We start from the raw sequence: 25,121 nt of genomic DNA on the forward strand, positions 1-25,121 counted from the left end.
GGAGCCCTAGTAAAGCTGTAGTCAATGGGAATCAGGGGGAAAACTCTCCACTGGCTCAAGTCATACCCAGCACAAAGAAAGATGGTTGTGGTGGTTGAAGGTCAATCATCACAGCCCCAGGACATCGCTGCAGGAGTTCCTCAGGGCAGTGTCCTAGGTCCAACCATCTTCAGCTGCTTCCCTCCAACATAAGGTCAGAAATGGGGATGTTCGCTGATGACTGCACAGTGTTCAGTGCCATTCACAACTCCTCAGATAATGAAGCAGTCCATGCCCGCATGCAACAAGACCTGGACGACATTCAAGCTTGGGCTGATAAGTGGCAGGTAACATTCGTGCCACACAAGTGCCAGGCAATGACTATCTCCAACAAGCGAGAGTCTAACCACCACCCCTTGACATTCAATGGCATTGCCGAATACTCCACCATCAACATCCTGGGGGGTCACCATTGACCAGAAACTTAACTGGACCAGCCACATAAATACTGTGGCAACAAGAGCAGGCCAGAGGCTAGGTATTCTGCGGTGAGTGACTCACCTCCTGACTCCCCAAAGCCTTTCCACCATCTACAAGGCACAAGTAAGGAGTGTGAAGGAATACTCTCCACTTGCCTGGATGAGTGCAGCTCCAACAACACTCAAGAAGCTCAACACCATCCAGGACAAAGCAGCCCACTTGATTGGCACCCCATCCACTACCTTAAACATTCACTCCCTCCACCACCGGCGTACCGTGGCTGTAGTGTGTACCATCTACAAGATGCACTGCAGCAACTCGCCAAGGCTTCTTTGGCAGCATCTCCCAAACCCGCGACCTCTTCCACCTAGAAGGACAAGGGCAGCAGGCGCATGGGAACACCACCACCTCCAAGTTCCCCTCCAAGACTTGGAAGTAAACCGCCGATCCTTCATCGTCGCTGGGTCAAAATCCTGGAACTCCCTACCTAACAGCACTGTGGGTGTATCTTCACCACACGGACTGCAGTGATTCAAGAAGGCGCTCAGCACCATCTTCTCAAGGGCAATTAGGGATGGGCAATAAATGCTGGCATTGCCAGCGACGGCCACATCCCATAAACAATTTTTTTTTTTTAATTGTTAGGTGTACTACCTAGGAGGAATCTGAATAAAGTATACAGTTATAAAGCACAACAGCCCCTAAAGTCTGATCAACTGAATAGGATTCAACCAAACATTTTTATTTACCTTACTGGCTTACTCACAGGAGTAAGGCAAAACCAGAACAAAATGAAAACAAAACAGAAAAAACATATTTAAAAATGCTTCTCTCATTGCTGATGAAAGACCGTTTTTGACAGGCCAAAGAGGGAAAGGTGCAAAGTGCAAGTCACACAAGCCAGTTTCTACTATTAGTGATCCGGCATTAAATAGATTGATTTATTTGAACAAGAAATCGTAGAAGCATCGATATTTTTGGTATAGAAGGAGACAATTCAATCCTTCTTATCCGCGCTGGCCTTAGGCCCCTCTTGAGCACAGATTTTACACGATCAAATTTTCTTGTTTTCTGCCCAGACTAATCCAATTTTCCTGCGTTCTGCCATACCGTTTTATGCTCTTTTTAAGTAATTATCCAGTACCTTTTTGTAATCGATTAGCACTCGTGGCAAAGCACAAAATTTGGAAGTGTTAAGAGTGGAAGTCATTAGCACTTACAAAAGGAAGTATAGATTTTGTATGAACTGCACAACTATTCACTAAGAAAGCAGACTCCACACTGAAACAGGGAACACACTTCAGAAATCATTAAATAGTCTAGCATGTGTAAAGTTGCCAATGAAAGGGTTAATACTGCTGCTGTTCATCCACAATGAAAGATATTAACAAGGGACAAAGATGCCACTGAACAGTAAAAGATCACATGTTGTGGGTCAGATCAAACATTTGAAGAGTTCAGGGGGAGAAATTCAGTATCGCCCCATTTGGGGTGCAATTATCGGCTGGGCGCAAAGATTAGCGGCTGGCGCTAATTATCGCCTCTGACTGCAAGCTTGGCTTTTATCGCCCCTGGAGGTGATTAGAGCGCTAAATCAGATGCTACACGCCTGTCTTAAGGCGCTAAGGCCGAGGAGCGAGGCGCTGCCTCAGAGCGCTGGCGAAGCTCATGTGATGTCAGTCAGCAATGGAACACAGACACACTGGCGCCGGCCAGTTCTTAAAGGGGAGTGTCGATCTTGCTCTCCATCCACATCCTGCTCATTACAGCCTTGAATCTAGGCCTGGAGAGACCTGTACATCAAATCTGTTAGAAAGAACAATGGAGAGGCCCAGGGAAAGAGCTCAGAGTGCAGTCCCCATATTCTCTTCTAAATCGATGCAAGGAAGATCAAATCAGAAAGAACCTGCAACGTGCTGCTCAGTACCCAAAACTCCTCAACGCAGCTTTGAATATCTCCTGCAGTCTCTCTCTCTCACTCAGAATGCGTGGTGCAAAAGTTTTGCCGAAAAAAAAGGCAGGAAGCGGTCGCCTTTAAATAGCGCTCTCCCAGTCCCTTCCCGACTGCAAAACGCTCCCCTCAGCCTGTCGTTGCTAGCGGCAGGCGGTAAGACAGGGGACGCCACTCAATATCTGGTCTGGGGCACTACCGGGGCGTTGCACTCTCAACTGATGTCACGAGCTGCCGGCGCAGGAGATCGTGGTGGTAGTGTTTAGCGCCGCCGCAAAATGTCTAGTTAATTTCGTGAGCGGTGCAAACATCGCCGCGCACGGGCGCTAGTTGCTTTGCGCCCCATTAACGCCCTCTTAAGATGCTAACGGGAGGCGCAAACCAACCAACTTTTTCCCCCTAAATTTTTCCTGCAGAATTTGTATCAAATCCAAATTTCTGTTAAATGATGGAGCACATTCATCAAACCATAGTGATATTTGGCTCTCTTCGTTATTAAATGGGAAGAAATATTTAAAATCAATAATGAATCTGGTGATGGCAGCCTGAAACAACATAACCTTTCAAAATTAAATGAATGTATAATTCATGTGGCTCAGTGGGTAGCACTCACCTCTGAGTCGGAAGGTTGTGGGTTCATAATGCCACTCCAGGGACTTGAACATGTAAAGCTAGGCTGACACTTCAGTGCAGTGCTGAGGGAGTGCTGCACTGTTGGAGGCGCCGTCTTTCAGATGAGATGTTAAACCGAGGCCCGTCTGCTCTCTCAGGTGGATATAAAAGATCCCATGGCACAATTTCGAAGAAGAGCAGTGGAGTTATCCCTGGCGTCCTGGCCAATACTTATCCCTCAACCAACATAACAGAAACAGATTATCTGGTCATTGTCACATTGCTGTTTGTGGGATCTTGCTCTGCGCAAATTGGCTGCCATGTTCCCCACATTACAACAGTGACTACACTTCAAAATTACTTCATTGGCTGTAAAGCATTTTGAGATGTCCAGTGGTCATGAAAGGCGCTATATAAATGCAAGCCTTTCTTTTCTTTATATTTAGTTCCTATGTAATATTAAGGACACTGTGAATAATCAGTAGCACGCAAATATATTGATGGATGCAATGCATTTGAAAGATGTCATATGTTTACCAAGGTTTTGCAAGCCATAGCAATGGGCTGTATAATTGTGCTTGTGTAGGTTTGTGAATGTGATAGTAGTGGATGAAGGTGAGCTCTGCAGAGAATCAATCAGTGGAAGATTGATGAACTGCCTGCAGGGTCGGCTTTGGGAACACAGAACCATCTGGAAACTCTCTTGAGTTCCTACCTGCAGGAAAGAGATTTTGCAGAGCAGGTGTTAATTTTTCTGTTTGTTTTAATTTTTGTATTCCAATTTCCACATTATTCATAGAGTTTGACTTTTGGAAAAATCTACATCTGATTGGGTGTCTGTCAATTTTTAAAATGATCCCTCATAATAAAAATACATATAAATCAGTAAGCAAACAAAAATCGTTGTATAATGATGCAGCTAAAATAGTATATTTAGTTTTTCAGCATTAAGAAGTCAAAATTTGTGAACAGAGACCTAGGAGACCTTTCAAATACATAATTCCCTGAAAGTGCGAATACAGGGAAATAAAACCACAAGTAAAGGCTAACAGCATTTTGGGTTTTATAAATAAGGACATAGAGCACAAAAGTAAAGAAGCAATGATGAATCTATACAAAACACTGGTTTACCCACAGTTAGAGTTTGTGTGCAGTTTTGGACTCCCCATTATAGAAAGGACATTAAAGCCACAGCGTAGATTCACCAAAATGATGTCAGGGATGGGAAATTATAGTTATGAGGAGAGTTTTGAGATACTAAGCCAATTTCCACAGAAGCAGAAAAGGCTAAGAGCAAATTTCATATTAGTTTTTCAAACTATGAAGAGTTTTGATAGAGTGAGTAGGGAAAGACATTTGTCTCTGGTTACAGTCAGTGACAAAGGGTCAACAATTTAAAATTATCACTAAAGAGAGTAAGGAGAGTTTAGGAGAAATGTCTTTACACAGAAGGCTGTTGGAGCATGGAGTGCCTTGCTACAGGGATTGTTTGAGGCAGAGAACATCGCAACCTTTGTGGGAATATTAAATAAATATCTGAAACAGTGTAAGATACATGGTTATGTGGAGAGAATGGAACAGTAGATTAGTTTGGATTACTTTACCAAACAGCTGGCACAGACACGATGGCATGAGTGCCCTTGTTCTGTGCTGTAAACTTCTGTTTTTAACTAATACATTGGCATGGAAAAAAGGCAGACAGTAGAGAAATTTACTCCCACTTTTGGCCTTTCATTACATTACACATCCAAACATAAATTTGCTATAACGGCTAACCCCACAAACCTGTAATAATAACAGAAAATGCTGGAAATACTCAGCAGGCCAGGCAGCATCTGTGAAAAGAGGAACAGAGTTAACGTTTCAGGTCAATGACCCTTTGTCAGAACTGGAAAAAGCTGGAGATTGAACAGGTTTTTAAGCAAGTGTAGGGGCAGGGAAAGGGGGAGGGGAGGAAAGAACAAATGGGAAGGTTTGTGATAGGATGGAAGGCAGGAGAGATTAAGAGACAAAAGGGATGATGGTGCAAGGCAAAAGGAGATAGTAATGGGACAAGTTAAGAAACAAAAGATGATGCTAGATGAAGTGTAAATGGCGATGGCAGAATGAAAGATAGCTGCCATGTGAGAGGGAGGAGAAAAAAATGGAAAAAAAGATAGGGGCAGAGGTTATGGTCTGAAATTTTTGAACTCTATGTTGAGTCCAGAAGACTGTAAAGTGCTTAATCGAAAGGTGTTTCACTGGATCCAGTTCAATGGGCAGAGCACCTTTCAAATATATTTCTAAAATATATAGTTCAATAGGGTTACTTAGTATCTCACAACTCCAGTGGGGGAGGGTGGGGTGGGGGGATTGTGCTTGAATGGGGCACAGTTTGGAGCTAGTGCTGATTCTTCTACCTGCATTCTCATTGAGTACTGTTCCTTAATAGGATCATGGGACCATTGAAATTACCATATATAAAATAATTCTATTATTAAAGACTGGAGCTATTCATTATTATAAATAACTAGTCTTTTATGGCACCTAAAACAACAGTTAGCGACATATAAAACAGCCTATGTTTCCACCATTTATGTTTAGTTGGTCTTTAGGTATTGTAGTTTATTCTCAGAAACTTTGTGATTCAATAAATGTCCTAAACTTAATTTGAGACTGTGACTTGCAGCCTTTAAAATTCATTTCTCAGCAGTACAGCTTCTTTTGTGTGTACTTGCATATTTAATCAGTGAACCTTCTGTAAGTGTCTGCAATTAGTGCAGTGATGATTAATAAAATAACCCCTTTTAAAGCCCCATTTAGCTACCAAAACTGCACAATCAGGTATAATTAATTCATCAATAATAAATCATATCTGATTAAGTAAGCATTGAATTTAGAATACATTAATGCACTTCCCCACCTGAGCACTGCTAATTTTTCTAGTGGTAATGAAAATTAGAGTTGGGAAAACGCTTAACATTTTGCATCTTACAGTAGATATAACGTACATTTAGAAAAAGCCTGTAATTGCTTGTTTAAATATTATAGATCAACAGCACACTTAGATTAATGAAGTGATAAGCCCTATTTCTGATTTCAAAATGAACGAGTCTGTTGCAGTAGCTAATAGGAGCAGGGTGAGAATGAGAACAAGCATCGTCTTGTTGAGGCTGCCGCGGAACACGAATGGAGGCCGAACCGATCTGAGGAACACATGGCTTTTTATTACATTCTCTTGAGAGATGGCTGCCCCAGCTCTTCTCTCTGCTAAAACCGAAACCAGAATGAGGGCGACGCCGCGCTTTTGTGTACACACTGAGGGCGACGCCCGCTCCTTTGTCATGCCTTAAAGGCAGCATGCTTCTTAAAGGCAAGGTGCCCGATTTATTGTCCACGGACGGAAAAGTGGATTGCGCCCCTTTAGGTGGCGATCCGCCACACAGCTCCCCCCAGAATCCGCTTAGGAGGTGTGGACGAGATGGTGCGGCGGTCTGATGGGCCGGCCGGAGCGGCTCTTGTAGGACGCCGGTGGACGTGGAATGGCCGGGCGTGGAGCAGCCGGGTGTACTGGCTTGAGGGCAGGTCGGCTGCGTGGCGGTGGATGAGCTACTGGGACCTGCTCACCGGGCTCTGAGTGTGTTGGCTTGAGTCGGTCAACCAACACTTTTTCAGTCCTGTCGCCCACTTGTAGGGCGAAAAATTTGTCCCCAGCCTGTAGCACTTTGTAGGGCCCGTCGTACGGGGGTTGAAGGGGTCCGCGGTGGGCGTCGTGCCGGACGAAAACGAACCGTGCCTGGTGCAGGCTTAGCGGGACGTGTGAGATGGATTCGCCGTGCCGGGCAATGGGCACCGGGGCGAACTGTAGCGCCGGTGAGGCGAAGTCGTGGCGTTGCTGGTCGGCTGACCAGGGTATCGTGGCGGTGGGCAGGAACTCGCCGGGTATGCGCAGCGGCTGGCCGTACACGAGCTCTGCTGCCGATGCGTGGAGGTCTTCTTTAACCGCGGAGCGCAGGCCGAGGAGGACCCACGGGAGTCGGTCGGTCCAGGCGCCGTCCTGGAGGCTGGCTCGAAGAGATGCCTTCAAGGATCTGTGGAACTGCTCACACAGTCCGTTGGCTTGGGGGTGGTACGCTGTGGTGCGGTGAATGGTCACCCCGAGATTGCGTGCGATGGCGGTCCAGAGTTCAGAGGTAAATTGCGGACCTCTGTCTGACGTCATGTCGGAGGGGACGCCGAACCGTGCGACCCAGGTGCTGACGAAGGCTCTGGTGATGTCGGCGGTGGTGGTAGAGGTCAGTGGAATTGCCTCGGGCCAGCGCGTGGTGCGGTCGACGATCGTCAGCTAGTGCGTGTGGCCTTGCGACGGCGGCAGGGGCCCGACGATGTCCACGTGGATGTGGTTGAATCTACGTGAAGGGACGGTGAACTCCTCGAGGGGTGCTTTCGTGTGTTGCTGCTCCTTGGCCCATTGGCAGGCTAGGCAGGAGTTGGCCCAAGTACGCACATCCTTGCGAAGGCCGCGCCAGACAAAGCGGTTGGCTACCAATTTGATGGCTGCGCGGGCGCTGGGGTGGGAGAGGTTGTGGAGAATCTCGAATACCCGGCGGCGCCAGGACGCTGGGACGACGGGCCGAGGTTGAGATAGGGATATGTCGCACTTGACCATGACTGCGGTCGGGCCGCAGGTGACATCGGCCAGGCGTAGCCATGGTAGGTTGGTAGGTGCGGAGAGCAGATCAGGGTCCGTGAGCTGGTCTGCTGCGAGTTGAGCGTAGTCAACTGCCAGGTGTGCGGCGTGGATGGCGGGGCGGGAGAGGCAGTCGGCTACCACATTGTCTCGGCCGGAGACGTGTTGGATGTCCGTGGTGGACTCGGACACTGCCGCGAGCTGGCGCTGCTGCCTGGTGGACCAGGGGTCGGTTGTCTTTGCCATTGTGAATGTCAGGGGTTTGTGGTCGACAAACGCAGTGAAGGGGTGGCCCTCCAGCAAAAACCGAAAATGGCGGACCGCCAGGTACAGCGCGAGAAGCTCGCGGTCGAAGGTGCTGTACTTGACCTCCGGGGGGCGTAGTTGGCAGCTGAAGAAGGCAAGTGGTTGCCAGGCGCCGTCGACCCACTGCTCGTACACGGCGCCGACCGTGTGGTCGGAGGCGTCCGTGGTGAGCGCTACTCTGGCATTGGGCCGTGGGTGCGCGAGCAGGGTGGCGTCGGCGAGCGCGGTCTTGGTGGAGTTGAAGGCGGCTGATACGTCTGCCATCCATTCGACCGCCATCTTGCCGCTCCTGCCCCGGAGGGCTTCATACAGGGGCCTCATGAGGGACGCCGCTTTGGGGATGAAGCGGTTGTAGAAATTCACCATCCCGAGGAACTCCTGGAGTCCTTTGATGGTTGTGGGGCAGGGAAATTGCTGGACGGCCTGCACCTTGGTGGGCAGGGGAATGGCCCCATCATGGGTGATGTGGTGGCTGAGGAAGTCGATCTTGTCCAGGCCAAACTGGCACTTGGCCGGGCTGAGGATGAGCCCGTGGTCGCTGAGGCGCCCGAACAGGATGCAAAGGTGTTCGAGGTGTTCCTGCTTGGAGGAACTGGCTACCAGGATGTCATCCAGGTAGACGAACAGGAACGTCAGGGCCCGAAGGACCGAGTCCATGAGCCGTTGGAATGCCTGGGCCGCGTTTTTGAGGCCGAAGGGCATCCGCAGGAACTCGAAAAGCCCGAAGTGGGTGATTACGGCCGTCTTGGGGACGTCCGCGGGGTGGACGGGGACTTGGTGGTAGCCGCGCACCAGGTCAACTTTGGAAAAGACTGAGCGGCCGGCCAGTCTAGCTGAGAAGTCCTGAATGTGCGGCACGGGGTACCGATCAGGGGTGGTGGCGTCGTTGAGGCGGCGGTAATCCCCGCAGGGGCACCAACCCCCGCCTGGTTTGGGGGCGATGTGGAGTGGGGAGGCCCATGGACTGTTGGAGCGGCGGATGGTGCCGAGCTGTTCCATAGTGGCAAACTCGGTCCGCGCGATCTCCAGTTTGGCCGGGTCCAGCCTGCGGGCGTGGGCGTACACTGGGGGGCCTGTGGTGGGGATGAAGTGTTCCACCCCATGTTTGGCGACCTCCGCAGAGAAGGTCAGGTTGGTGAGGGCCGGGAATTCGGCCAGGAGTGCCGAGTAGTCATCCGTGGCCCGGGCGTGGCACTGTGACGCCATGTCGGCGGGATGACGGGGGGCCATGGCGCCCAGGATGGGGGACATGGTGTTCATGTCCACGAGGCGGTGTTGAGGGATGTCTACCAGTAGGCCGTGGGCGCACAGGAAATCTGCGCCGATGAGAGGGGAGAGTACCTTGGCAGTGATGAACTCCCATCGGTAGCGGCGACCAGCGAGGTCGAGGGTGACTGTGCGTGTGCTGTACGTCCGGATGTCTGAGCCGTTAGCGGCAGCCAGCGCCTGTCCTCGTTCGCCCTTTTGGATGTCGAGGGCGGAGGCCGGGATGATGCTGTGCTGAGCTCCAGTGTCGCACAGGAACCGGTGGCCGGTTTTGTCATTCGTGACGCCTGCGTGGCCCACCACCATCGCGGGGGCTGGTACGGGGGTGGACTTGAAGGAGTAGGGAGGTATGCACCGTTGTGCCCTGGCGCCGAACCGTGCGTGGTAGTAACAGTAGCCTGCGTTTGTGGGGCGTGAAGGCACCGCGGGCCCCGTGGCTGGGCCTTGTGGCCGTGTGGTGGCCGGTGAGGGGCGCGCCCAGGCTGTGGCTGCCAGGTCTGGAGCGACGTCGCGGCTGGAGTGAGCGGACAGCAGCTTGTCGGCCTTGTCGGCCAGGGCTTCTAGGTCCGTGAGGCCGGACGCCACGATCGCTGGGCGGATGCTGGGAGGTAGCTGGCGGATGAACAGCGTGCAGAAGAGGGACCCGGGTGGGCTCTCGTCGGTGAGTGAGAGCATGTGGGAGAGGAGGTCTGACGGTGAGGCGTCACCGAGGCCTGGAAGGTCGAGGAGGCGGCAGTTTCGCTGGTATGTCGAGGTTGTAAATTGTTTAAGGAGCGCGGCCTTAAGATGTGCATACTTGCCCCCCTCTGGTGAGTTCTGCAGCGCTATCCAGACCTTCGTGACTGTGGAGCTACCGAGTGATGCGACAAGGTAGTCATACTTCGTCCCATCTGTGGTGATGTGTCGCAGCCGGAATCGAGACTCAGCTTGGAGGAACCAGGCTTCGGGCTGGTTTTCCCAAAACTCCGGCAGTTTCACGGAAACTGCGTTTGTGTCCACCATTGCAGTGCTCGGAATACGTTCTGAGCATCGGGGTCACCAATGTTGAGGCTGCCGCGGAACACGAATGGAGGCCGAACCGATCTGAGGAACACATGGCTTTTTATTACATTCTCTTGAGAAATGGCTGCCCCAGCTCTTCTCTCTGCTAAAACCGAAACCAGAATGAGGGCGACGCCCGCGCTTTTGTGTACACACTGAGGGCGATGCCCGCTCCTTTGTCATGCCTTAAAGGCAGCATGCTTCTTAAAGGCAAGGTGCCCGATTTATTGTCCACGGATGGAAAAGTGGATTGCGCCCGTTTAGGTGGCGATCCGCCACAGTCTTTCAGATTAATTTCACTAGCTCTTTAAAGATTTACTTTGTCTCCAGTTTTCTCCCTGGATGGAATTCACATTTCCACAAACACTTCTCCAGCCAGGAGTACATCATGATTTTGGTTGAGGACATGGTTATTGTCAACAATGTTATTTGTGTATTTTGTGTGTGTGTATATTTGTGTGTGTGTGTTATGATATGGTACAAGTTCCTTCCCTGGTAGATCTCCTCACTTCTGCACAGTGCTCTGTCTGGGTAGGTGGGCTGACAAGCAACCTTCACCATAAACTTTACAATCATTTCTGGTCTGAAGACAAGTGCTTGCTCTCAAGTACTTGCTCTCACTGTCAAAGATATACTGCTATAGCAATGCAATACTTCATATCTGCACTGTTTGCAAGAGAAACAATCACAGATATCGCCATCAGAAATATGTTTTAAAAAGTCTCCATTTTAATCTTAGTAAATTTAATACATTTATCTGATTCTAAGGCCAGAATTTTTCCTGCCTGGGCAGGTCCGGTGCAGGCAGTGACCATAGCAGATCGTGGCTCCATCCCGCTGCACAAAACGACTTTACGTCAATAGGGACTATTAAGCCCGCCCTGCGCGATACCCGGCCCAATTAAATGGTGCGGGTCTGCTGACATCATCCATGACGCATTTTCAGCCAGGATATTTAAAGGGGCCATGGCCACATTACATTTGAAGGTTAATCTAAAATAGTACAGTCAATGTACTACAGCATTGGAGTGCTGCAAACACTTGGAAATGACTGCACAGAGGCAGAGGGCTGCACCCAGGTTCTCTGATGACTCCCTCCATATGCTTGTGGAGGGGGTCAAAGCATGCAGGGAGGTTCTCTTCCCTTCCAATGGGCGGAAGAGACCTCCCCATGAGACCGAAACAGCCTGGTTTGAGATTGCAGAGGAGGTCAACAGCAGAGATGTGGTCAACAGCAGAGATGTGGTCAGGAGGACCTGGGTGCAGTGCCACAAATGTTTCAATTATCTCATTAGATCAGGAAACGTGAGTGCAAAGCCACACTCAACTTCATCCTGCTGTGCCTCTCATCACATCCCCATCACTCTGCCTTCCCAACCCTAATCCTGCACATCCTTACTCACATCAACATACCTTGCACGTCCACCCATCCCCCTCTCTCTATCTACATCATCATATCTCCATTTGACTAACCACCCCTCACACTCACCCTCATCCTAGTGCAATCATACCAACTAACAACACACAAGGAGGCCACTTGGCTTTGGCACCCCACTCCTTCATTGTCTCCCTCTAAAGGTCACTCAACTATCTCTTCTTTCCCTCCTTGCAGGAAAGACAGCCCAAAATAAGAGGGAGAGAGAGAGAACTGGCGGTGGCCCTCCATCATTTGCAAACCTTACAACAGCAGAGGAGGCTGCTTTAGAAATATCTGGAGTCGCCGAGCAGCTGGAGGTGGGAGATGGAGAGAGGGGGACATCTCAGCAACCTGGTGACAGAATTACATATCATACAGCTACATGGCATACCTCAGTCTCTCATATGGGGATTGATGTCAGCAGCCATTGAATGGTCATCATGTGCACAATGGTATCTGTACCCATTCTTCATATGACATATCTAACTCATCTCTTTACTCTCCCACAGGTCCATCAAGAGCACCCCCCCCCATCCCGGAGGAAGAGGAAGACGACTCCTCAGAGGAGCCTCCAGCCTCTGAGAGCACACCATCACCAGATGTAAGCGCACCCAGCACCAGCGCAGATACACACTCCTGGGTGGGTCCCACTCGACATAGAATAGTGTTGTCACCTGGTGCCTCACAACTCACAAGTGAGCAAAAGCAGATGGCGGAGACAGGGACAGCAGTTGAGAGTCCTCGCCGGAGGGTGCAGGACACTCCTAGCACTGCTCAGCTGCATGCAGGGCTGAGCCTCAGGGGCATTCCAGAAAGAGGATGATCCTGGAGGTGCAGGAACAAGTGCAGGGAGCTCTGACAGGTTTTGCGACTAAAATGCCTGCAAATGTTCAGAGAATGGAGGAGTCCATCTCCAACATGAGCACCACTGTGTCGCAGGTGATGGTGACTGTAGGCTCCTCCATGGATAGGATGGCCACCTACATGGAGCAGCTAATGCGCCACTCACAGGAGCACATGGTCTATTTGGAGAATAGATGGCAGAAGCTCATAGACCTCTTCTCTAGGAGGGATGTCAGCATAGACATGGATCATCATGGCCCCACTGATGTGCAGCAAGGTGATCTCCAGTTCTTTGCTAGCAGGGAAGTGCGGGTGGCCCTTAAGAGGGATGATGGTGAGAGGGGACATGGAAGTGTGGGCTCCTCTCAAAGCGCTTACACTCTCCCCCATTGCCACCCCCTCAGTCAGAGCCCCAAATCCTCCTCGGACAGTGATGGCCGAGTCTGCCCCAGTACAGTCGCAGGAGGAACAGACTTTGGCGGGGCCATCAGAGGCTCCAGAACCCAGAGGTCATCCGCCAAGAGTGTCTTCGCAGTCGCAGCATGGAAGTGAGCAGGCTGCCTCTACCTCTGTTGAAGCCACAGGGGTAGCACCTCAGAGAAGCAGGCATAAGAGAAAGATGACACACAAGTAGATTCACAAGGGTAGCCACTTGGGTGTTTTATTCAATGTTAATGTCAAGTTTCCGTTAATGTGATCTCAACCATAAAAATCTTTATTTTCATCACTTCCTGGTCTTGGAGAAATTTGTGTGCACCTTTGGAAGTGGCAGTCAGTTACAGTGAATAGTGAGACATAACGGTACCTCCACCAATGGTGAATGGCTTGGTCATTGTAGATCATTTATGGTATTGCTGTGGGGTGGTGCCAACATGGCGCAGCATGTGGAAGCCATATGGGTGTACAGCGTAAAGTTAAGTAAATCTGGCCATGATGAGGTCATCCCTGGCCTCCCGTACAGCAATGTGCTCGGGTGCTGATGCCCTCTGCCCTGTGCAGCATCAGATGGTTGCAGAGAAACTTGGTGGTGTTGTTGTTGGTGTTGGTGGTGTGCCTGGTGCTGCTGATGTTGGGGCTCATTGTGGTCAGATTCTGAGAACCAAATGAGACAGTATAAATGGCACCCATGCTGATGGAATAGATGGCAGGTCAAGTAGAGTTGACTGAAGCAATCTGTCAATGGTGAGAGAGATTCTTCCAATGAGGCTTTGGATGGAGACTTTGCTGGAAACACTTGCAGCCTGCAGAAAGTTAAATCTGTGCTGGCAACCTAGTCAGCAACAGCTTCTGCCTGAGGAAAGTGATCAGCTGTGAGGTCAGAGCTTTTATAATACATTTGATGCAGTCATGTAATCAGTTGGCACAATGGCCACTCAGCTCCCATCTTAGGTTGACAGACATCGTTCCTGAGCTGCGTGAATCCCGTGACCATGCAAGGAAATTTGAAAAGTAGGGGAAAAGTGTCTGACAACAAGCTTATAATGATTTCAATTTTTAAAAATCTTAACCAGGGTGCTTTTTTTGGACCACTACTTAAGGGTAATTACAGGGTTTTTTCCTTAAGCATTTTATTAATGCCTATTTGTAGTAAGAAAACAAACTCACTGCAGATCAGGATGATTAAACGTGAACACTTTCCCTCAGTATCTCCATTCTAGTGTATGTCAGATACTTTACACTCCTCAAAATTCCCTTCTTTATTTAACTTAACAATGACGCCTCTCTTTTTGTAGGATTATTTTCCATAGCACATCAACAAATTTAAAATGTCTCTGTTGAGCTAACTTGTCTTGAAGATAATCTGCTGTCTGTACTTCAGCGAGAATCATACGGCATAGCCAATAAAACATCACTGACATAATCGACATTTTGTATGTGGCCTCCATTATTTGAGACTGCTATGTAAATAACAACAGTATAATAGGTGGTATGCAAGTAGCCATATAGCAGTTTTTTTCTTTTTTTCCCTTTCAAGCTTATATCCAGATGTTTTTATTCAGATAACTATTTCCCCCCGTTTCTAAGTTCCTTGAATCAGAATTAACAGCATTGTGCATTAGGTTGTGTAAGTACCTCCTGCACATTGTACGCTCTATTTTTCCAAGACATTTTTGTGGATTTCATCAACATTTTGGATCTTCAGCTGGTTTCTTTAATAGTCCATGGCAATGCATTGGATAGGGGCATCAGTGTTACACTGAGTAAGCTAAATAACTATGGGGAGGAATGCCCAGTCATCTACTTGAGTTGTAAGCTACTGCCATGGGAAATAGCTTATTCAGAAATTGAAAAAGAATGCCTAAGCAACATTCGGCCACTTCAGAAGCTAAAATTATGTAGTTATGGGACTACATTTGCAGTGTATTCTGACCACAATCCCTTAGTGTGGTCACATTTGACTTACAACAAAAATAAAACATCCCCTTGTAAAATTACAACATGGTTATCAACAGAAATGTGGGGCTGGATTTTGCAGGGGGTCAGCGGGCATGATCTGTGGCGGGTCAGGTGGGAAAGTGTTTTTTTTCCCCAGCGGGTCGGGACTCCACTGTCAACCCGCCGCCACGCGCCTTTACCGAATGTCGGGTCTGTCAACACTGAGCAGACCCGACACGCAGTGGCGGGGAAGACAATTAAAATCATTAGTGGCTTGTTTACAACCACTTAACAATGGTTATTTCTCAGCTTTTTGAATTTGACAGGTCGCCCACCGGTTTCCCGCTGTGCCTAAACCGTGTCTATGAAACTGAGGCGGGAGGTCAGTGGCCATTGAATCAGCTGATGAGTTGACAGCTTCAAATATCAAGTCAAAGCTCCCAGTTGACTGAGAAATGTTCCTTTAACCACTAGCTTCTCTAAACTGCATTTCCACTACAGATTCAGAATGCTGCAAGTCTTTACACAATTCTACATCCATTCTGACCTTATTACCTCTTCCACTATTGACAGATTGCTTCTGTCATCTCTAGTTCACCTACCATCTATTCCATCAGCATGGGTGCCCTTCAAACTCTCTCACCTTGGTCCTCAGAATCCCACCACGATCAGCCCCAACACCAGCATCACCAGGCACAACAGCAGCACTAACCTTCTCTGCAATTAACTGATGCTGCACAGGACACAGGGCATCAGCACCCGAGCACAATGCTGCCTGGCAGGCCAGGGATGGCCTCACCATGGCCAGATTTACTTCACTTGATGCTGTACACCCTGGCTGCAACACGTTGCGCCAGGTTGGCACCATCCCAAACCAACACGATAAAGCATCCCTACAATGCCCAAGCCATTCCTTTCACACTCATCACCATTGACGGGGGGGGGGCGGGGGGGTGGCGGGGTACCGTTATGTCTCACTATTTACTGCTACTCACGAAGCCACTTCCAAAGGTGCACATAAATCTGTCCAAGAATGCAAAGTGTTGAAAATAAGGGTTTCAATGTTTCATTTAATTTATTCATTTACAGGATGTGGGCGTCACTGGGTGTTAAATCTGTGAGTTGCTCAAGTAATTAATACTCAGACTTAATCAGTAACAATAAAACAGGTCTTTACTGGTTGGAGGTAGGGACTATACGTAGGTCTTTACTTCATGCCCACAGGCGGGAACTGAGGGGAGATCAGTACCCACAGTACTATTTATACCCCTATGGCCAGGAGTGGTACTGCGTATCACTACGCCCTACAAGTAGTGCAGTCCTGTCCATAGGTTCAAAGTAGCACACATATTACATACACAACATTCCTCCCTTCCTAGCTTTACAGTCATCTCCCCATTTAACATAACGTAATAACATATATACATATATAACTTCAGGTTTACATAACAGAATAACATAGATACATAGATAACTTCATGTCAAAACAGATCACAGATTCAGTCTCTGCGGAAAACAGTTCACAGATTCAATCTCTGTGGTGTAGTCGGTTCACGTTGCTGGAGTGACTCATTCAATAGTCCTTCCATGGATTTAACAGTTTGAACTTCCGAACTGAATTGGCTCCGTTCGGAGGGACCACGTGTGTGATCTGGTAGAGGTAATAATGGTTCAGATGGGTCATCTTCTGTTTCGACTTTTCCTTTTCTGCTTCTTGGAGACTCTCTGGGCTCCACTGTCAGCTGCCAGCTGCATGCGCAGTTCCTCCTTCTCTTCCTCCTTTTTCCGTAGTAGAGCCACCTTCTCCCGATGTTCCGTAGACTTTCGGTGCTCCTCCATGATTTCTGTATGGTGGGAGTCGAAGTTACAAGTTGGGCAGGACAGGACATAGTAATATTCGGTGTCGTCCTGATCTAGGCCAGCGAGAGGGTCTTCTATTTCCTCCATACCCAGCTGGGCGTTAGCCAGCTTTTGTTCCAAGTCCAGACATCTTTCCTGAAGAGACTTCTTCATGCGTACCTCTTCATCCAGCTTTTTCTGGGCTTTCAGCAAGTCATTTACTAATGACCTCATTTGAGATTTTACTACTTCAACTTCTTTTGGAGATTGATTGATCGGACTATTCAATCCCTCTACCGGAGCAGCTGTTTCAGCGGTCTGTTGTTCTACGTTGACGTGAGTCAGCGTACTTTTGGCATCCAAGGGCTGCTCTGTTGCAGTCATCTCAGTCTGTGTTGCCACCTCAGCTCTTCCAATAACCTTTGAGAGCTCCGAACCCCTTTCGTTTGAATATTGAAGTTCGTGTTCAAGTTTTTCCCATTTCAGAGTCCTGTCCTTCAGCATATGCAGGAGTTGGCTGACCGTTAACTCCTCTGACATCAGACGTTTTGTGTGCTCCTGCTCCATATTCTCCATCAGCTGCTTCTGTTGTCTTTCCAGATTCTCCAACTCTATATCAAAGAACTCTTTCGTTGCATTCAACTCTTGCTCAAAACGGCGAAGCATTTGTTCTAATTGCTGTTGTAGTTTGAAATGGAGTTGAGTTCGAGCCCGGTGTCCCTCAGAAATGGGCACATCAGTAGACTTGCCAGACTCAGAATCCACAGTTAAACTATGTTGTTGTTGCTCAGTGGAATTCTGTGCTGAAACTTTGTCTTTTGCACCTGAGTTGGGCTTACCATCATCCGTTCCAGAGTCTGGGCCGACTATCTTCACCGAGTTCTCACTCGTTATTGTTTGTAGGAAATGCCAGTCCATATTCATTTTCCTAATCCACTCCCGTCCTAGTAGTGGAGGACCTCCTTCAGATATCACATATAAGTCCATTATTTGACTGTCTTCGCCCTTGTGGACCACTGCAACCTCTATTTTCCCGATGGGGTACACTCTTTGCCCCGTGTATGTTTTCAATATAATCCCCGTATCCTGTAGGGGAATATGTTGGAATAACTTTCCGTAATCTTTCTTATTTATGACCGTCAATGCCGATCCAGTGTCCAATTCCAGTTTTACTTGGACTCCTTCTATCTGAAGAGTGACCCAAATTGTCTGGAGGTCTGCACCCTTACCAGCGTTGAGTACTCTTAAGCTAGCCAGTTCATTACAGCTTAAGCTAGCCAGTTCATTACTGCTAGCGTCTGAATCAGACTCCTGTTCGGTCACCTTGTGTACCTTTGCGTATTTTCCTTGCGGTGACTTCTTGTTGCTGGTCTTCTTCCCTGACCTGCATACTCTAGCTATATGTCCAAGCCTACCACAAGTTCTACATTCTTGGTTTTTAAACCAACACTGGTTCTGATCATGCGTTGTCTTTCCACAACGATAACATTTGCCAGAACTCACACCCAATTTGTGTGCACTGAGCTCCGGTGACCGTAGCTGCATTACTGCCGTGCTTCTCGCTGCGGCTTCGTGTGCTGCTGCCATAGTGACCGCCTTCTCAAGCGTCAGCTCATTCTCCTCGAGCAGTCGCTTTTGTGTATCCTGTTTAAATAAACCACACACAAATTTGTCTCGTAGTGCATCTGTCAGTCCCGTTCCAAACTGGCAATATTTCGCTAATTTACGCAATTCCAGCAAATATTCAGCATTGCTTTCATGCTGTAGCTGCCTTCTGTCGTAAAATTTAAATCGTTCCGCTAGCATCAGCGGCGTGGGGTTTAGATGATCTTTCAGGACAGTAACAATCTCATCGAACGTCTTATCCGCCGGTTCATCTGGTGATAACAGGTGTTTCAATTGCCCGTATGTCTTCGCACCCATTAAATTTAATAATGTTAGAGCTTTATCTTGGTCACGAATTTTATTGGCCTTACAATAATTTTTTTACTCTTTCAACATATATGGCCCAATCTTCGAGGTCACTATCAAAGGTGCTAATATTCCCGTGTTTAGGCATTGTAGATTTGCAATTTCTCAGATTTTCTTTTCTTTACTTGTTATCAAAGATGGCGGCTTCCCGCTCTTGCCGTCGTCCTCCGCCCACAAAATGGCGGTTTTCCCGCGCTTGGCGGTCTTCACCCGTCCCCCGACGCCGTCTCCCTTCAGCCCCCCGAGTGCGGCCCTTATCTTCGCCGCGATCGCCCGAGTGCGGCCCTTATCAGCGGATGCGATCGCTGGATCGCGAAGCGGCTCTCGGCTCTTATCAGGAGATGCGATCGCTCTGTTGAAACGCCTCCCGCTCGAAGCGGCTCTTGCGCCCTATTCCTCCAGCTCCCCCAGCCCCGTTCGTGCGGCCAACGCGGTCGACTGCCTGTCGCGTCGCTGCCCGGCTCAGACAACGGCTTACCCACCACCAAGCTGGAGAAGAAGCTGACGGTCGCCGATGGAGGCTCCGAGGTCAGGATGTCTTCCAGTGGGGTGGAGAGGGTGGAAACCTCTCTGCAACGTCCTGGCTGTGGACGAAGCTGCCGTGGAGTGACTGCCGCAGGGTCCGAATCAGACTCGTCGCCAGTGTTAAATCTGTGAGTTGTTCAAGTAATTAATACTCAGACTTAATCAGTAACAATGAAACAGGTCTTTACTGGTTGGAGGTAGGGACTATACGTAGGTCTTTACTTCATGCCCACAGGCGGGAACTGAGGGGAGATCAGTACCCACAGTACTATTTATACCCCTATGGCCAGGAGTGGTACTGCGTATCACTACGCCCTACAAGTAGTGCAGTCCTGTCCATAGGTTCAAAGTAGCACACATATTACATACACAACACTGGGCATTATTGCCCATCCCTAATTGCCCTTGAGAAAGTGGTGGTAAGCCGCTTTCAGTCTGTAGTTACATAGTCACCATTACTGATTCTAGCTTTTTACTCCAGATTTAATTAATTAAACGAGATTAAATTCCCCAGCTGCCGTGGGATTTGAACTCATAGTTAACAGGAACTTTACATGCGGAGGCAGTGGACCTGAGAGGGAGCAAGAGCGGAGTCTGAGGATATAAAGAGCGCGGCAGAGCGAGGCCCGAGAGCGGAGGCAGCGGACCTGACAACAAAAACAAGGAGTGACATCACAGGAAAGCAGGGAAGTGATTGGTTGGTCAGTATTTCTCTCTTTATCTTGGGCATTGGTTTAAATTAAGAGCCGGGATTAAAAACTAAATGTCCAAAAAGAGGGAGCTGATTAGTGAGTATCTGGTAAGTGTATTTACTTGGCTTTCTTAAAGTTTTTAAGTTTATTCCAGCTAGGTTAGTAAATAGTCTGCTAATTAGAGGCATGGCAGGGCAGCTCACACCCGTGGAATGCACATCCAGTGACATGTGGGAAGTCCTGGACGCCTCCTGTGGTCTGGACAACCACATGTGTGGGAAGTGTCGCCAGCTACAGCAGCTCGAGCACCAGGTTACGGAGCTTGAGCGGCGGCTGCAGTCATTGCTGCGCATCCGCGAGACTGAGAGCTACTTGGATAGCATGTTTCGGGAGGTGGTCACCCTGCAGCTTAAGGGTGTGAAGGCAGAGAGGGAATGGGTGACCGTCCGACAGAAGAGGAGGACCAGGCAGGTAGTGCAGGAGTCCCCTGAGCCCATCTTGCTCACGAACCAGTATTCAGTGCTGAGTACTGATGAGGGCGATGGTTCCTCTGGGGAGTGTAGCCAGAGCCAAGTTCACAGCACCATGGGAGGTTCAGCTGCACAGGCGTGGGGGGGTGGGGGGCGGGGGAGAGGAGAGGGAGAGCAATAGTGATAGGGGATTCAATAGTTAGGGGAGCAGACAAGCGTTTCTGTGGCCGCAGATGTGACTCCAGGAAGGTATGTTGCCTCCCTGGTTTCAGGGTCAAGGATGTCACTGAATGGCTGCAGGGCATTCTGAGGGGGGAGGGTGAACAGCCAGAGGTCGTGGTTCATATCGGTACCAACGACATAGGTAGGAAGAGGGATGAGGTCTTGCAGACAGAGTTTAGGGAGCTAGGAAAGAGGTTAAAAAGCAGGACCTCAAAGGTAGTAATGTCCAGATTACTACCAGTGCCATGTGCTAGTGAGTACAGAAATAGTAAGATAGAGCAGATGAATGCGTGGCTGGAGAGATGGTGTAGGAGGGAGGGCTTTAGATTCCTGAGGAATTGGAACCGTTTCTGGGGGAGGTGGGACTTCTACAAGCCAGATGGGTTGCACCTCAACAGGAATGGCACCAATATCCTCGCGGGAGGGTTTGCTTGTGCTGTTGGGGATGGGAATCTAAGTATAGAGTCAATAGGGAGGGAAGAAAAACTGGAATTGGGAAACAAAAATGTAGAAAGTAAATAGGAAGGACAGAGGAATCAAGGGCTAGATAGTAGTCAACAAGGAGGTTTGCCTGTACTAAATGGTATATATTTCAATGCAAGAAGTATAGCGAACAAGGCAAATGAACTGAGGGCACAGGTAGATACTTGGGACTATGATATAATAGCTATTACAGAGACGCGGCTGAAAAAGGGGCAGGTATGGCAGCTCAACATTCCTGGTTACAGGATTTCCAGATGGGATAGAGAGGGAGGTAAAAAGGGAGGGGAGTCGCAGTATTGATTAAAGAAACTATTACAGCTGTGAGAAGGGATGATATGTTGGAGGGATCATCAAACGAGGCCATGTGGGTCAAATTGCAAAACAAAAAAGGGGCGATCACACTGCTGGGAGTGTACTACAGACCCCCAAACAGTGAGAGGGAGATAGAAGAACAAATATGTGGACAAATATCTGAGAAAAGCAAAAACTATAGGGCAGTAATAGTAGGGGGTTTCAACTACCCCAATATTAACTGGGATAAAATTAGTGTGAAGGGTATAGAAGGTGCGGAATTCCTAAAATGCATCCAGGAGAACTTTTTTAGCCAGTATGTAGCAAACCCAACAAGGGAGGGGGCAGTTCTGGACAGTTTTAGGGAATGAAGCTGGGCAGGTAGGGGGGGCATTTTGGTGCTAGTGACCATAATTCTGTTAGATTTAAGGTACAGGTAGTTATGGAAAAGAACAAGGATGGACCAGGAATAAGAATTCTAAATTGGGGAACAGCAAATTTTGCTAAGCTCAGAGGGGGTTTAACCATAGTGGGCTGGAAACAACTACTTGAAGGTAAATCAGTGTCAGAGCATTGGGAGGCATTCAAGGAGGAGATCCGGAAGGTTCAGACCAAATATGTGCCCTTTAAGAAAAAAGGTGGGACTAATAAATCTAGAACCCCCTGGATGCCTAGGGACATACAGGGTAGGATAAAGAAAAAAAGGGAGGCGTATGACAGATACCGAGGGCTAAATGCTCCAGAATCTTTAGAGGAGTACAGAAAGTGCAGAGGTACAATTAAAAAGGATATTAGGAAAGCAAAGAGAGAGCATGAAAAATTCTTGGCAAGTAAAATCACGGAAAACCCAAAGATGTTTTATAAATATATTAAGAGTAAGAGGATAATTAAAGAAAGGGTAGGGCCTGTTAGAGATCAGGAGGGTAATCTGTGTGTGGAGGCGGGAGGCATCGGTAGGATTCTTAATGAAAACTTTGCGTCCGTTTTCACAAAGGAGAGGGGCGAAGCAGACATTGCTATCAGGGGGAGGAGTGTGAAATACTAGATGAAATAAACATAGTGAGAGAGGAAATATTAAGGGGTTTAGCAGCTTTAAAAGTGGATAAATCCCCAGGCCCAGATGAAATGTGTCCCAGGCTGTTAAGCGAAGCAAAAGAGGAAATAGCAGAGGCCCTGACCATCATTTTTCAATCCTCTCTGGCTTCAGGTGCTAATGTGGTACCCTTGTTTAAAAAAGGAGAAAAGGATAGACTGAGTAATTACAGGCCAGTGAGCAAATTATTGGAATGAATTCTGGACAGGATAAATCTTCATTTAGAAAGACACGGATAGTCAGCATGGATTTATTAAGGGAAGGTCGTGTCTGATAAACCTAATTGAATTTTGTGAGGAGGTAACAAGGAGGGTAGATGAGGGTAGTGCATATGGACTTTAGCAAGGCTTTTGATAAGGTTCCACATGGCAGACTGCTCACCAAGTTAAAAGCCCATGGGATCCAGGGCAAAGTATCAAGTTGGATTCAAAACTGGCTCGGAGACAGGAAGCAGAGGGTAATGGTTGATGGGTGTTTTTGTGATTGGAAGGATGTTTCCAGTGGGGTTCCATAGGGCTCAGTACTAGGTCCCTTGCTTTTTGTGGTATATATCAATGATCTAGACTTGAATATAGGGAGTATGATTAAGAAGTTTGCAGATAATACTAAAACCGGCTGTGTGGTTGATACGGAAGAAGGACGCTGTAGACTGCAGGAAGATATCAATAAATTGGTCAGGTGGGCAGAACAGTGGCAAATGGAATTCAATCTGGAGAAGTGTGAGGTAATGCATTTGGGGAGGGCTAACAAGGAAAGGGAATACACATTAAATGGTAGGACACTGAGTAGTGTAGAGGAACAAAGGGACCTTGGCGTGCATGTCCACAGATGCCTGAAGGTAGCAGGCCAGGTAGATAAGGTGGTTAAGAAGGCATACATATAATACAAGAGCAGGGAGCTTATGCTACAACTGTATAAAACACTAGTTAGGCCTCAGCTGGTGTACTGCATCCAGTTCTGGTCACCACATTACAGGAAAGATGTGATTGCACTAGTGAGGGTACAGAGGAGATTTACAAGGATGTTGCCGGGAGTAGAGAATCTTAGCTACGAGGAAAGACTGGATAGGCTGGGTCTGTTTTCCTTGGAACAGAGGAGGCTGAGGGGAAACTTTATTGAGGTGTATAAAATTATGAGGGACACAGATAAAGTGGATAGAAATGACCTATTTCCCATAGCAGAGGGGTCAAAAACCAGGGGGCACAGATTTAAAGTAATTGGTGGAAGGTTTAAAGGGGATTTGAGGGGAAATTTCTTCGCCCAGAGGGTTGTGGGGGTCTGGAACTCACTGCCTGAAAGGGTGATAGAGGCAGGAACCCTAACCACATTTAAAAAGTACTTGGATGTGCATTTGGGATGCTCTATCCTGCAGGGCTACGGACCAAGAGCTGGGAAGTGAGATTAGGGTGGATAGCTTTTTGTTGGTCGGTGCGGACACGATGGGCCAAAATGGCTCCTTCCGTGCTGTAACTTTCTATGATTCTATGATTTTATGAACATTGCATAAAACACCCAAGTACCTACTCTTGAGTGTTGTTAGTTGGTATTATTGCACGAGGTTGAGGGTGAGTGTGTGGGGTGGCTAGTGAAATGGGGATATGATAATGTAGATAGACAGGGATGGGTGAAGGTACAAGGTAAGTTAGTGTGAGTAAGGATGTGTAGGAGTAGGGTAGGGAATGCAGATTGATGGGGATGTGATGAGAGGCATAGTAGGATGAGGTTGAGTGTGGCTTTGTACTAATGTTTCGTGATCTACTGAGATCATTGAAATGTTTGCGGCACTGCACCCAGGTCCTCCTGACCACATCTCTGCTCGTGCCCTCCTCTGTAATGTGCAACCTGGCTGTGTTGGTGTCCTGGGGATGTCTTTTCCGCCCATGGGAAGGGAAGAGGACCTCCCTCTGTGCTGTGACTACCTCCATAAGCATATGGAGGGAGTCATGGGACAGCTTGGGTTCAGCCTTGCACCTCTTTGCAGTGCTTGTCAGTGTTTGCAGCACCTCAGTGCTGAAGAACACTGACAGCACAAACGTCAAAAATAAGGTGGCTATGGTCCCTTTAAGGAAACCGGCTGATGACGTGTCATCAAATGATGTCACCAGACCCGCTTCCTCTAATTGGCCGGCAAATGCGTTGGGAGGGCTTAACAAACCCAATCAGGGGAAAATCATTTCAGACGCCGGGATGGAGACAAAAGAACATAAGAAATAGAAGCAGGAGTAGGCCATTTGGCCCTTTGAGCCTGCTCCACCATTCAATAAGATCATGGCTGATCTTCTACCTCGTCTCCACTTTCCTGCACTATCCCCATATCCCTTGTTTCCCTTAATATTCAAAAACCTATCGATCTCTGTCTTGAATATACTCAACGACTGAGCCTCCACAGCCCTCTGGGGTAGAGAATTCCAAAGATTCATCACCCTCTGAGTGAAGACATTTCTTCTCATCTCAGTCCTAAATGGTTGACCCCTTATTCTGAGACTGTGACCCCTGGTTCTAGACTCCCCAGCCAGGGGAAACATCCTCCCTGCATCTACCCTGTCAAGCCCTGTTTCAATGAGATCACCTCTCATTCTTCTAAGCTGTAGAGAA

This window comes from Somniosus microcephalus, chromosome 8 (genome assembly GCF_052327205.1).
Source record: "Somniosus microcephalus isolate GS21.2 chromosome 8, FLI_Smic_1.0, whole genome shotgun sequence".
Classification (NCBI taxonomy): Eukaryota; Metazoa; Chordata; class Chondrichthyes; order Squaliformes; family Somniosidae; genus Somniosus; species Somniosus microcephalus.